This window comes from Colobus angolensis, unplaced genomic scaffold (assembly GCF_000951035.1).
Source record: "Colobus angolensis palliatus isolate OR3802 unplaced genomic scaffold, Cang.pa_1.0 Scaffold13, whole genome shotgun sequence".
NCBI lineage: Eukaryota > Metazoa > Chordata > Mammalia > Primates > Cercopithecidae > Colobus > Colobus angolensis.
The window spans coordinates 23,272,242-23,286,437 of NW_012114252.1; the positions used below are offsets into that span (position 1 = coordinate 23,272,242).

The 14,196-nt window shown below is 57.9% G+C and overlaps 1 protein-coding gene and 1 pseudogene across 1 annotated transcript in view; both read left to right on the forward strand.

Moving 5' to 3' along the window:
* MCF2L (MCF.2 cell line derived transforming sequence-like) overlaps nucleotides 1-14,196 on the forward strand; it is a 130,548-nt gene that overhangs the window by 11,190 nt on the left and 105,162 nt on the right. The gene's annotated exons all lie outside the window — the stretch shown is intronic.
* Nucleotides 1,768-2,446, forward strand: LOC105505921 (annotated as a pseudogene).

Sequence of the window (14,196 nt, forward strand, 5' to 3'; positions counted from 1 at the left end):
GGGGGACACAGGAGGCGGGGACCCTCCAGCCGTTCTGTGGGGGACACAGGAGGCGGGGACCCTCCAGCCGTTCTGTGAGCGCCTGTGCAGGGTGGCGCAACGGGTGTGCACTCAGTAAAAGATGTATTGGATAAATGCATTCTTTGGCTGCAAACCAGATGCTCTAATCACGTCGGCTCACAGAAGGGCGCCTGTGGTGCTTGGGACAGTGTGTGGCTTTCACAAGCAGGCCTGAGCTCCAGCCCTGCCACCTTCTCTTCCTGTGGCCTGAAGCATATACTAACAAGAGTTAAAATGGCATTAGGCCATTTGCATGGCCTTGCACATCAGCTGTGAGGCCTGGAGCCCTGGGTGTGCCCAGCATGGTACCCAGTGACTCTGAGAGCCTGAGGGTGGCACGTCACCTCCGGGGCCATTGGGAGCCCTGGACGCTGTCACCTCTCCCCCCTCGGAAGCAGCCATGGGGCAGAGGTGGGAGCTGCTGGCTTGGGACCGGCTCAGCAGCTCTTGGGAAAAGTATCTCTGGCCACTCAAAGCAGCCTCATCACTTCCTCCCTCGTGGAGCTCGGCAGCAGACGGGGTCATAGGCGTGGAACTTCCCACTTTGTTTCAGGACAGCCAGCAGCACGTCCCTCCCTTCCTCCGGGTTTGTAGTTGTTTGTTTGAACTTGAGACTTCCTGAGGCCTGGAAGGTGTTTTTGGCTTGCTCCATAAGGCAAGGAGGTCCAGCCCACGCAGGCCCCCCCGCCCTGTCCGAGGAAGGAAAGGCCCAGAGCTTGCACACAGAGGGGCAGGCGCGGCAGCCGGGTCTCTCTAGCACAACGGCGTTTCTGCCTGCTCTTCCCGGCGTGCAGGGCGGTGGTGGCTCGGGCCAGGCCTGGGGCGAGGACGGCTGAGGGCTCCGGGAGGCCAGATGCTCTGAGGAGGTGGCTCAACCCTCTTGGGTTCTTTCTTGTGACTTGGTGAAGCCCAGAGTCACCAGAGTCCTGAGCACCTGCCTCTCGTGACCATGCAGCACCCACCCGGCTTTTAGCTGTCCCCACAGAGACCCAAAGGCTGCGGCTCCAGCATCAGGGGTCACCTGTGGTCCCTGCGTGAAGAACCAGAGCTGTGTCTGCTTTGTAGCAGCCTTCGTGACAGGGCGGCTCGATGGCCGAGAAGGGAGCATCCCGGGGGACCCTGCGGCGGCTGTGGTCGCTGCCCAGGAGGCGCCGGGGAACTGCAGGGCGCTCAAGGCCAGGTGAGATGCAACAGGGTCGCAAGGCATGGGGGCAGGTGCGGTGTCCCCTCTGCAGGTGTCCTCTTAGTGGGCAGGCACCTCCCTAGGGTATTTCTCTCCCCACTTGACCAGCAAAACCTGTGCAGCTTGGAGACTTTTTAAAAAGGTGGAGATGACTGCTAGGCGTCCCGCTCCAGGTCTGTGGGTCCAGTTTTCTTTGTTCATCTCGGGGTCGGCCCTGTCCTGCAGTTCTGGAACCTGGGCTTAGGAATTTCTGCTCCGATGGGAAAGATGAGCGGACTCGAAGTGAGGGAAGCGGCGGTGGCGGGTTTAATGAGGCTCCCCTGGGCGCACACGCGCGCGGTCTGTGGGCAGCTGGGTGTCCTTTGCGTCACAAGAGGTGTGTTTTGGGGGGATGAGGGCGCAGAGCTGTTGCAGACGCGGCCCAGGCCAGGTGGACCAACAATGCAGACTCAAAGTGCCACACACAGAGGAGCTCAGGCTGCCCAGGCCCCTCTCAGCCATTCAGGAACAGCAGGAACAGCCCGATGGCACAGCCTAAACTCTCACAAGTCACAACCAGTGCTTTTATTAACTTCAGAGGAGCGAGGGCGTTCTGCTGGCTTGAGGGAGAAAGGAACTTTTCTGATTTCCGCTCCCTCCCGCCCTTTCCTCCGTCTGGCGACCTGGAACCACGGTGGGCTGTGGAACGTGGGGCAGAAGTTGGCTGGAGCCAGCCCCCTGCCCTGCTTTGACCTGGTTCCCCGTGGGGTTTGGGAGCGTTTCTTTCAGGGATGGATGGGCGGTGGCCGGGCATTGGCAGGCGAGCGTCAGGGAGAGGAAAGGGAGGCAGCGCACACATCCAGATGGTGCCTGACTGCCCTGGGACCGAGCGGCGCTGGCCAGGAGGGGCACCACGCGCAGGACAGCCTCTCAGGCTGTCGCCTTTCCCTTTCCCCCGCCTTGGGCATGGACAGAGCCTGTCACACTGAGGAGGACTGTGTCACTTGCTGCCAGTCAGCTAAGTGTGCGCTGTGTGGGTGCAAGTACCCCAGGGCCAAAATAAGAGATCCCAGCCTCCCTCCGAGTCCACTGACATCCACCCCAGCACAGTGCCAGGGAGGCAGCCAGGGGCCGTGCATGAATCCCACACACGCCAGGGTGACCGGCGCTCCATTCACGCCCCACCACCCTTTGAGAGCTGAAGTCATAAGACCCTGGACATGAGCACAGCGGGGGCTTGGAGACGGGGACCCCGAGACATCCCCTTCCTGTGCACTGGGGACCCTGAGATGTCCCCTTCCTGTGCCTGAGAACCCCTGAGACATCTCCTCACTGTACATAGGGACCCCGGAGATGTCTCCACACTGCACGGGGTACCACCCTGTTCCTTGTGGGAGCAGGAGAACGCAGGAGCCACAGTGAACCTGTCCCTGTAGCTTTCACAGCAACAGGGGCCCCTCTGCGGTGGCAGCAGTGGGAGACAAGGCGATGAGTGTCATCCGCCGGGAGTTCTGCGGTGCTCTGGTCCCCTGTGAAGACATTGTCCGTGACGTTCACACTCACTGAGCCACGTCCTGCCCTTGGCTGGAATGTGAGGGCGGTGAGGCACCCCCATCCTGTAAGGAAGTGTGCACTGAGCCCTGGTTTCATGGCATCTGAGTGGAGCGGCCCCCATGGCACAGATCACCTGAGTATAGTGAGAGGCAGACCCTGGGTCCCTGGGCCTGTGAGCCTGAGACTGGGTGACCACCAGCTGCCGGCAGGGTCCACACCCCGAGGCACAGGCAGGGGGACGCACGGCCTCTGTGTGGGGTCCCCTCCTCCAGGCCGGGCGGTGCGGGTGCGGCTCAGAGCCCAGTGCCCTCTGCCTCCCATCGCCTGGGCTGCCAGCGTGACCTGCCCGGCATGGGCGCCTGGGGACTGAGCCTTGTCCAGCCCCCTCCCAGCCCTGGCTGTCTCCCTTGGCAGGAGCTCGGCACCACGCAGGTTTTCTTCCCAGGATGTGTGTCTCTGATTGGAAGCTGGAGGAGTCACAGACGCCCCTTTGTGTTTCCAGGTCTGGACTGGGCAGGCCCCTGCCGGGGCTGGGGGAACATGCTCAACTCGCATCAGACCTGAAGGTTATGGGGAACCAGGCCCAGAGTGCAGCGGTGGAGGCCATGTCTGAGGGGTCAGGCAGTGGGGGCCCCAGCAGAGAGCATGGGGCCGACGAGGGGTACCAAGGGACAAGAGCTCGGGAGCTTTGGAAAGAGGTCTAGGGGCCTAGTGGGCTCCAAGGAGGGCAGAGAAGCCCCACGTGCTTCTCGTAATAGGGGCTGTACCCACCTCGTGAAGGGGATATCTGGGCTGGGGCCAAAGGCACAGGATGTGGAGGGGTAGGAAGGGCAGGTGACGAAGGCTTTTTCCAAGATGTCGGCCATGCAGTGGAGAGGAGTGGACGCTGGGCCAAGGGTGGCCGCGTCCATGGAGCCTAGAGCCTGCGGATTGCAGGAAACCAGAGTGGTGGCAGCAGGGGACCCAGGGATGGAGTGAGCCCCGGCTCTGTGGTGGGCAGCCGGGGGCGTCTCCCCAAGGCTCTGCCCCCTCTGCCCATCAGGTGGGAGGTGCGGCAATGGGGAGTCTGGGGGGCCTCCTGCGGAGGAGGGTGTGTGCCACGGAAGGCTGCTGAGCTCTCATTGTGTCTGGTAGGAGGCAGGTGTCACAGCTGTGCCAAGAGGCCTGCCCTCGTGTGCTGTGGGAGGGGAGAGGCATGGTGGGGGGGAGCTGGGCAGGGGCCATGCCGCGGACCCTCAGGACAGGGTGAGCTGTCCCAGCAGTGGCTGAGCCTGTGTTGCATAAGCGGCTTGGCGTGATGTCTGCGATCGTGTCTATGGTTGGAAGTGACATCTGGGCTGGAACTGACACCCAGTTGGAGCCGTGACAAAGGACAGGATGATCAGGGAAATTGCAGAGAACAAGGGCAAGGATGGAAGCTTGAGGGGTGCCATGGTGTGGAGGGGGTGTGGGTGGAAGAACCCTCAGGAGCTGGGCTGGGGCTGGGGCGCAGCTCGTCCCCGAGTCCGTGGTGGTGACTCTAAGGAGGCGCTGGTTCCGGTGAGGAGGTTGGGGAAAGCGCTTCCTGATGCCTTTGGGCGTGGAAAGTGACGGGGGCAGCCAGGCCGGTTCAGTGCAAGGCCGGAGGTGAGGTTCAGGTGCGGCCCACAGGCTGTGGCAGGGACGCAGCACTCAGCAGGTGCCTCAGGGTTTGTTGGAAGTGAGGGGGTAGCAGGGCCCCTCACACAGGTCTAGGGTTGCAGGTTCATGGCAGCTGGGTAGGGATGGGAAGCTCCAGTAAGATCCACCATGGGATTTTTCACCAGAAACTCCTAGAAGTTAATTCTGTGTCGTAAGAATAAAAAAACTTAAGATGCCTTTGGCTTCCCATCTGCTGGGGAGCGTGCCCAGTGGCACGGCGGAAACCCAGGCCGGACCTCACAATTGCAGGATGAGCCTCCTCCCTTCTGTCCGGCAGGCGGCCTTCTCCGGACATTGCCCTGCACCTCGATGGGCCCAGCAGGGCTTGAGTCAAGCTCTGTAAATGCAGTGCCCGACATCTGAGGGCTGCCACGCTGCGGGTTCCCATCTCTGCAGCCCGTGGCGCTGGGCAAGGCAGAGCCTTAGGCGGAGACAGGGAGCCGGGAGGAGCGTCGGATGCCTGTGGCCTCTTTACAGCTCCGTCGCCTGCCTTATCTCGCTGGCTCTGCCCTTGGTAATCAGGATGTGAGGCGGGTGACGGACACTTGAGTGCTCGTGACATATTGTGGCCCTGGGGAAACGTGGCGTCTGCAGCCTCCTGGGCCTTCCCTTCTGCCTGGCTCCCTCCTCTTCCACCCATCCACTCGCGTGCCTGGGTCAGGCTGGCTTCTCCATCTCTGTGGACAGCCCTCTCCCTGGCTACAGCTGTTTTCCTTGGGTTTAGCACTGACCCAGGCTGGCTTCTGCATCTCTGTGGACAGCCCGCTCCCCGCGCTGCAGCTGTTTTCCTTGGGTTGAGCACTGAACAAAGCCCCTTTGGGTTAAGAGGCAGGCAGACCTCTACCCCACATGGAGGAGCAGCCTCTGCTGCCCGGAGAAGACGGTGCTGGCAGAAAATGTAGCTGCGGGTGGCAATTTTCTGATAACCAGGAGTGGATGTTGTCTTTTTACTGAGTGGAGGTCAGGGCCGGTGCTGAGGTTGTCCGCCTCCCCTCTGTCCTGCACAGCCCGGTGGGGAGATACCAGCACACTGCAAGAGACAGCAGCACCCTCGCCGGGCGCCAGATCTCCCGGGGTCCACCTGTGCTGCTCTGCCCTGGAGTATTTGGAGCTGAGTTCCAATTAAGCCAAGAAAAACAGATTGTTTTACTTAGAATTTAGAAATTCTCCTTTTTTTTTTGGAGATGGAGTCTTGCTCTGTCACCCAGGCTGGAATGCAGTGGCGTGATCTTGGCTCACTGCAACCCTGCCTCCTGGGTTCAAGTGATTCTCCTGCCTCAGCCTCCCGAGTAGCTGGAATTACAGGTGTATGCCACCACACCTGGCTAATTTTTTTTTGTATTTTTAGTAGAGATGGAGTTTCGCCATGTTGGCCAGGCTGATCTCGAACTCCTGACCTCATGTGATCCACCCACCTCAGCCTCCCAAAGTGCTGGGACTACAGGCGTGAGCCACCGCGCCTGGCCTAGAAATTATCTTCATAAAACGTATTCGAGATTGGCACAGGAAGTTTCAAACAGAATCAGCATTCACCGTAAGAAGCAGATAAATACATCTGAGGCACCCGGGGTGAGTGATGTCAGCTAAACTCCCCTTTAAGCTTCCTGGTAGTGCGTGCAAAAAGGAAAACATTTGGATCTAAGATCATGCACAAAGAAAAGCTGTCCTTCTGGGAGGAACCAGTTCCTCGGCGATCGCACTCAGCTCCCTCGAGGGAAAGCTGGAAGGGGAGAGGGCGTCGGGATGTGGGTGCCGGTGTCTCTGTGCAGCTCACCCTCCTTCAGAGACCCCTCTGCTTCTGTCCATCCCTCAAATTGCCAGTCGTGTCAGCATCTGGGGCCGTGATCAGATGGAGGAAGACTGGCAAGCAGTCACCTCCGACAGGACTCTCTGGCTCAGCCTCCCCAGGAATATGCTGCTCCCCAGGCACAGTGGAAAACCTGCTGCGTTTCATCTTCCGGCTGCCTGTTTAAAGCAAGGGAGGCCACGCCCCCAGCGGGGGCGCCTGGACCCAAGGCGAGAATGGCTCAGGTTTGTGCCTTTTTCTGCAAGTCCCTCTTGGGCGGGCGCAGTGTGTCGCCTGGACCTGCGTGTAAACATCAGGGCGGACCAGGAATCGGCCTCCAGGAGGGTAATTACCTGGCGTACTCCGTCCCAGGTAGTGGGTAAAATGAAAGTAAAAAGCCAGCTGGTCCCTTATGCAGATTTTAGGGGACAAAGTTCAGCACAGAAAGGTCCTGTTACAAGGAGAGGGTTGTGGGAGCCCAGGGCAGCACGCGTCCTCCCTGGCATCTGATCCTCGCCATGGGGGACGGAAAGCCTGTCCGGATTTCCGTGGCGGAAATGAAAAGCTACTACCTGTATTCTGAGTGGTGCTCCTGGCTGCTGTCCATGGCTGAGGGTGAGTCTCCTGGTTCCCCGTGAGTCCCTCACAGGTGGTGTGCTCAGAGCAGTCGAGACGGCCTCTGGGTGAGGCGGCGTGGAGGTGTCCTCTGTGGATGCCCCATGCTCCACAGGGCACATGCAGTCTGTGTCCCCTGTGGAATTTGCAGTAGCTCAGGGAGTGGGGACAAGGAACAAATGAGCTTTTCACCCTAAAGTTATCCTTTGACCCTAATTTATGTCACAGCTACCAAAACCAAATAAGCTCCCTTTGTCTGGCAAGCCTAAGCCTCATACTGCTGTGCAAACAGCTGGGGGCTCAGCCTGCACCAGGCTGCCCCACGTCCTGAGAGCTCTGATGTCCAGCGGCCACGGCTGCAGGTGCAGGACAAAGCCGAGGCCATGACCGAACGCTTTGCCGTCCCCTTGACCATGGGACACCTGGTGATGTGCCTGAGGATTGGCCCCGGCACACTGAAGTCCAGTTTATGCAGAGCTGCCCGCGGTCAGCCGTGCAGGGAGCTGTGAGTCCTGGCCACTCTTCCCGTCCCGTGGTCAGTGAGCATCCGGGGCCACGCGTGGGGCTGAGCAGGTCTCCTGCCTCAGAAGGCATTTCCTTCATTCAACCTGGAAATCCAGAAAATGCCCTGGAATGAGGGAGGGCTCGCCCCTTCACTGGCTGAATGCCATCTGTGTGTCTGCCTGGCGTGACCTGCAGTCGGGGTCTGATCCTGGCTGTGAAGACGCAGCCTCCGTGAGGATGAGGCCGCAGATGGATGCCGTGTGGCGCTTTCCCGGGGCCCAGAGTGCTGAGTCCTTGTCCTCAGAGTCGCAGCTCTGCTGTTGATCAAACCGTATCCACTCTCTTCTGAACTCACCCGTTCTGCAGATGAGGAGAGTTGGAAGGTCACGGAGAGAAATGCTGAGTATCACAGGGTTGTCAGAGCGTCTCGCGGACGGTGCAGGAGGATGCAGCAGGAGCTTAGTAGACGGCAGCACCACCACCCATTCACACCTGGGCTTCCCTCAAACCTCCCACCTCCCCACGGTCCCGCTGCCCTCGGAGGACCCACCGCGCAGGGGCGTTTAGGACAGTGGCGGCACTCCCGGGAGACCACAGGCATGTCTCTGAGGACACGCGGTCTCCTGGGCCCACTGGTTAGGACAGAAACACAGGAGCCACGCAGACCTCTCTGTGACACTGGGGACCCCCTGAGGGAGGGAAGCCCCATCGGAGGGTCTGCTGGGCAGGGCCTGCCTGCCTGTGGGTGGACACTGGGCTGAGGGTGCCAACCCTGCCACGGGGCCTCAGTCCTGCTGCAGCCAGGTCTGCGCTGCGTCCTCACTCCCCTGCCCGCCTCATAGACCGTGGTGAGCTCCCCCGACAGCGGAGTGTACACTGCACCCTACCAGGGCCATCTAGGGTTCTCTCAGGACTGTGGGGATGCCCCAAGGGTGGCAGGAGCCACTCTTGGACAATACGCAGTTACATTTGACAAGAAAACGAGCCAGCGTCCTGCCCAAGGCTCCTGGGAGGCTTCAGGTGGGACTGGGAGCCAGTGCCAGAGCTGGAGCATGAGGTCACAGGGCCACAGCCACCCTGGGCTGCTGCGTTTCCATCTCGGTGGGTCCTTTCACGCAGATGGCACCCTGTGAACTCAGTCAGTGGAGCTGCCTTTCCCTGATGCCGTCCCTTCACCTGACTGCAGGGCCGCAGACAGCAAGGGCCGCAGGGCCACTGCAGCTTGTTCCGGTTCAGGTTGATGGGGTCCCAGAAGGCATCTCCCTCCACCTGCCCCTTCCAGTGCTTTTCCAAAATTTTGTTGTCTGCAGCCACGCGAGGGTGGTGTGGGCCTGGAGCACCTGCAGCCCCAGTGGGGGGCGAGCCCAGGGCTCGTTGTCTGCCCCCTGATCTGCCTAGCACAAGTTCAGCACCAGCACCCACTTGTCTTTTTCCTCTCTTGCTTTTCACTCACTGCTCAGACTCCCCCCCTCAGACAAATTAAAACCACGTCAGAGTGGCCCAGCAGGGGAAGCAGAGCTGGCCTTCTGCAGCCTCACACTTGAGTCCTAGAGTTCAGAGATTTTAGCTGCTCTGCCCAGAACGGTCTAGCAGACCAAGGAGGGGGCCGGGTGTGAGGTCTCGGCCTGCGCTGCACGTGACGTTTTCACTTCCATGGTGGAGTCCTCTGTGCTGTGGCTTGCTGGTCTTTGCGCGGTGGTGAGAGGGTTGGCCGTTGGGCTCCCTCGCCCCCATCCAGCCTCCCATCCCTGTCCAGGGCCTGGAAGGGGCCAGTGTGTGTCTGGAAAGTGCGAAGTCCGGCAGGGGTGTGGGACGTACCCACGGGCACTATGGCTGTGGGCGGACAGAGGTGGGATCGTCCCCCTCATCACAGGAGACCTGTGAGAGAAATGACCGGAACGGACCCCGCCCAGCCCATGTGGGCACAGCCTCACCCAAGCAACACACACCCATTGTCACAGTTACTTGGAATCCTGCTGTATATTTTTGTTCTTCAGAGACGGGGAACGGGGCTGGGCATGAGAAGATTGCTCTGAATAAACTGTGTGTTTAGAAGAAAGTCACGGGGTCGGGCTGCGGGGCGAGGAAGCCTCCTTCTGGAGGTGCACACGCCACTCGTCTTCGGGCTGAGACCAGGAGTTTGCGCCAATCTGAAGGGAAAGCAGCGGTGTCTGTGGCAGCGCACGTGCACCCACCGTGTGTGGTGGTGCGGCTGCCTCTGCCCGGGATGCACGATGCTCTCTGTGGTCGTCGTCTACTGCGTTTTTTGTTTTTTTTTTAAATTCTACCTGGTGAGCCGAAAAGGTTGTTAAGCACCTTTGGGGTCCAGCCCTGCCATGATAAGAATGTATTTCTAAAAGAGCGGAAAGCAAAGTCGTGGGGAAGGCCAGCGCTTGCCTGGTGTGGGGAGCAGGGCCTGGGCACATGAACCTTTCCCTGCGGAGCTGGTGCCTGTGTGTGCGCAGGTGTGGTGCGTTTTAATCCTCGGCAGCTCTATGTGGCCTGGAGGGAGGTGTCTGTGCTGAGCAGGGGATGGAGCTGCCACACCCGAGTCCTCCCTGAGCTCTTAGACTCCATGCGAGTTCAGTGATGTTTTCTTTTTTAATTTGCCAATCTCTTAAACCAGCAGTCCCCAACCTTTCTGGCACCAGGGGCCAGTTTCATGGAAGATAACTTTTCCACGGACCAGGGGCAGGGATGGTTTCAGGGTGAAACTGTTCTACCTCAGATCATCAGGCATTAGATTCTCATAAGAAGCCCGCAGCCTAGAGCCCTCGAATGCACAGTTCACTGCAGGGTTCGCTCCTAGGAGAATCAAACGCCGCTGCTGATCTGACAGGAGGTGGAGCTCAGGCAGTCCTCACTCACCTGCCGCTCACCTCCTGCTCACCCCCTGGTCACTCACCCACCACTCACCTCCTGCTGTGCAGCCCGATCAGTACCGGTCTGTGACCTAGGGCTTGGAGATCCCTGTGTTAAACCATTCAGATTTGTGGGAACCTTGTCTTTCCTTAAAGCGCAGGAACTACCGTGAAGTTCCTACCCTTCGTCACTTTCTTATGTTTTAAAGACCCCTGGAACTTACAGAATGTGGCGGCTACACCAGGTCCAGCCACGTTGTGGGATATTTGTTCCAAACCCTGCAGTGTCAGGTAAGTTCAGGGACAGGAGACCACTTTGTCTTCATCCCAGAAACCCAACTGTTTTCTGTGTGGAGCTAAGAACAAATGAATTAGCAGAAGATGACAACGGCCCAAGGGGTGCTTTTCTTCATCCCTTCCTTCTTCACTTACTTGGGAAGTGTGTGCCCAGCATCTGCTCTGTGCCAGGCCAGGCCCAATGCTGCAGGGAAAGCAAAGAATCAGCCCCTGTTCTCTAAACAACGGGCAGGGATGCCCTGGGTAAGGAGAACTGGCGTGTTGATCAGCTTTGAGGAGAGTGCAGCTGGCTGAACGCGCTCCTGAAAACCCCCGCCTCCTCCCCTGAGCCGCCACCCTGCAGCCATGTGACAGTAAACTAGGTCTGTGCTGGCACATCGTTGCCCCAGAGACAAAAACAAAGAAAGCTTGCTCGGCCTCCGCCACCTGGCTCTGCACCTGGGGCTCTGCACCTGGGTCCAGCTGCTCTGTGGGGCCTGCAGGAGGCGATGGGACGGGAGCTTCCCTTCCAGGAAGCAGAGTCTCAGCTAAACCTGAGCGTGGCCATGACACTGCCCTCACCGAGGCTGTCTGCGAAATCCGGCTGCCTGCTACCTGCTTCTGTTAACTTTGTACACGTTGTGTGGGACCTGATTCGCTGTGTTTTGGGGGGCATCTCCCAGGACCCGATTTGCTGTGTTTTGGGGGCATCTCCCAGAACCTGATTCACTGTGTTTTGGGGGGCATCTCCCAGGAGCTGATTTGCTGTGTTTTGGGGGGTGTCTCCCAGGACCTGATTTGCTGTGTTTTGGGGGGTATCTCACAGGACTTGATTTGCTATGTTTTGGGGGGGTGTCTCCCAGGACCTGATTCACTGTGTTTTGGGGGGTGTCTCTCAGGATATGAACACCTTTCAGACACATTCTCCAGTTACAGTACTCATTCCACAAGGAAATAACAGCAGATTTTTAAAGTGTGACTTCTTTAGAACATTGGAAATTTTATTAGAAGTTGCTAAGTATTTCAAAAATCTATCAGAAGTTTGCAAATGATTCGATAAAAAAAGACCCTCAAGATGGCAGCTCAGGATGCACTGAAATTTGCTTTTTTTGAGAGTATTTGGCGTTTGCTGTTTGTGACCCGATTTTCATGCCCTGCAGCAGACTGTGCTCCCTGGCCGGGAAAGGGGGCCATTTGCTCAGAGCCAGGAGCCCTTCCCTGCAGGCTAAGTTACCAGAAGTCATGTCTGGCAGGGCGGGATTTGGCTGGTTCTGGTCTCAACCACAGCCGACTCCACAGGGCTTGGCCTATGTGGTATTCAGCCCACAAGAACAATTTCTTGTTAAAAGCACCTGTCTTACCCTCCCTAGTCATCTCACTGTATTTAAAACATTTATTTAAACAAGGCAAGTATTCCCTTTTTATTACAGGTCGAGTGCCCCAATTGGAAAATCCAAAATACTCCAAAACCTGAAACTTTCGAGCTCCGACATGACGTCACAGGTGGACAATCCATACCTGACCCCACAATAGGTCACAGTCAAAACTTATTTCATGCACAAAATTAAAATGTTGTATAAAATTACCTTCAAGCTACATGTATGAGGTGTGTGTGACACATAAATGAATTTCGTGTTTAGACTCGGGTCGCGTACCAAATGTCTCATTATGTATATGCAAATAGTCCAAACTCTGAAAAAAATCGAAAATCCGAAACATTTCTGGCCTTAAGCAGTTCGGATACAGGATACCCAGCCTGTAGGAGACACTTGGCCATGTTTAGTGGGAGCCAATGGATGTGTGTTTAAGAATCTGCCTAAACCTGGACCGTGCTTCCTGATGTCTTGAGGCCCAGTTGGAATTTGCCCTACTTCCCCATCTCAGTGAGGGCGGTAGGCGGGGAAGCTGTGCTCCCGTGGGGAGAGCCACCGCCTGCCCAGGGAGCTCCAGACGTTCCTGCCGTGTGTCTGGGGTGGCCACTTCTCATCCTCAGGGGCTGCACGTCTGTTCCTTGGGAGTGGATTAGGGAAATAAGTGTGGCCTGTAGGGAGTTGAGTTTGAAGCAGTGAGCTGGGCCCACTGAATAATGACGTGGAAGCTTCTCAGCCCAGTCTCGTTTTTGTGAAATGGATACCGAATATTCTAAGTGGGGAAAGGTGGAAGTTGGCACTTACATAACTTACCCTTCTCCCCTTAGTGTTTCATAGCCAATCATTTTTATTGCATTAGGCCTCCTATACTGTACATCTACAGAACATTGGAAACACTGAAAAGTTCACCTCAGTTCTGGCTTTAAAAGCACTGATTTTCCCATTTTATTTGAGCTGGGAACAAAAGAAAACACTTCTCAGCGATGTGTGTTCATCTCGTAAGGGTGTCTACACTGAGGTCAGACTCTGGTGCAAACCCCAAGATACTTACAGTGGCAGTCCTGGCTCAGTCTCTGACAAACGTGTGCAGGCATCAGGCATGAGTCCGTGGGCCGCCGGGGTGAGGAGAAGCTCCCGCCTCTGCAGCAAGGTGGCTTTTAAGCCAGAGGTTACAACGTGCTCTGCCGCCGAGGGAGAGGTGGCATGGGGCGGCCACAGAGAGGCTGTGCTGACAGAGGCTGGGGGAGGATCTGGTGATGGAGACAGGGATGGCACAGCCCTGGTAAAGCCACGTGATGTCTTCTTGTGGACATGGCGGCAGGGGAGCGCCGGGCATGCAACATGGACATGGCGGGTATTCCAGGATGCCCCAGGGCAGAGGCTCGGGGGGCAGTGTGGGCTGACCTGAGGGGTGTGGTGTCAACACTGGTTCAGGAATTTGTTAACCACAGAGAACGCCAGGAGGGTTTTCAGCAGAGATGTGAAATGAGACTCTGCTTTCAGCAAGGAAATCAGTGAGCAGGTGGCAGTCGGGAGGGACTGCATGGAAACAAGTGGCTTAGGACCATCCTAGTCGTTCAGACGTGAGATGAGTCTCCAGGATCGGAACCACAGAAGTGGCAGTGGGAGGGGAGGGGGAGAGTGCCTGGAGAGAGGTTTCAGGGCAGGAGGGACGGGGCTTAGGGATGTTTCTTGGAGAGAAGAAGCGAGAAGTCATCGTCAATGGCCCCACAATGTCGGGTTTGGAATTTGGGATGGACGGTGGTGCCATCGGTCAAGACAGACTTCAGAGGGAGTGGTTCGGTGATCCCGTCCCATTTCAGAACCAGAGTGGCTGTGTGAGCTGGGAATGGGGTTCTGAGTGAGGATGACACCACAGATACCTTGGAGATCTGCCTCCAGCTAAGAGACATGTTTGCCTCCTGGGTAGGATTTTCCCCTCCCTTAGATCGGGAGGCGAAGAAAGACAGGGAGGAGATCCACAGCTCGATTTCCTTTCAAATAAAACGCACAATCAAAACAGCAGCAAACACACCTTCATTTTAAAGAGAGCAGAGGAGGGGTGGGGTTAGGGTTAGGGGTGGGGTGGGAGGGCAGTACCCAGGACAGGGTCCCAGTCGACGCTCCGCCTTCGTCTTTTTCCTGATTAAAAAAAGCACCTTCATGCCGGCCGGCGGGGCGGGGCGGGGCGGGGCGCGTGGGACACCAAGCTGACGTCACCGTCTGCGTCGATGTCTCGGGCAGGGGCGTGGCTGCCTGCGGGGCGGGGCGGGGCGGGGTGTGTGCGACGCCAACGTGACGTCACTGTGCCGGTGTCTCGGGCAGGGC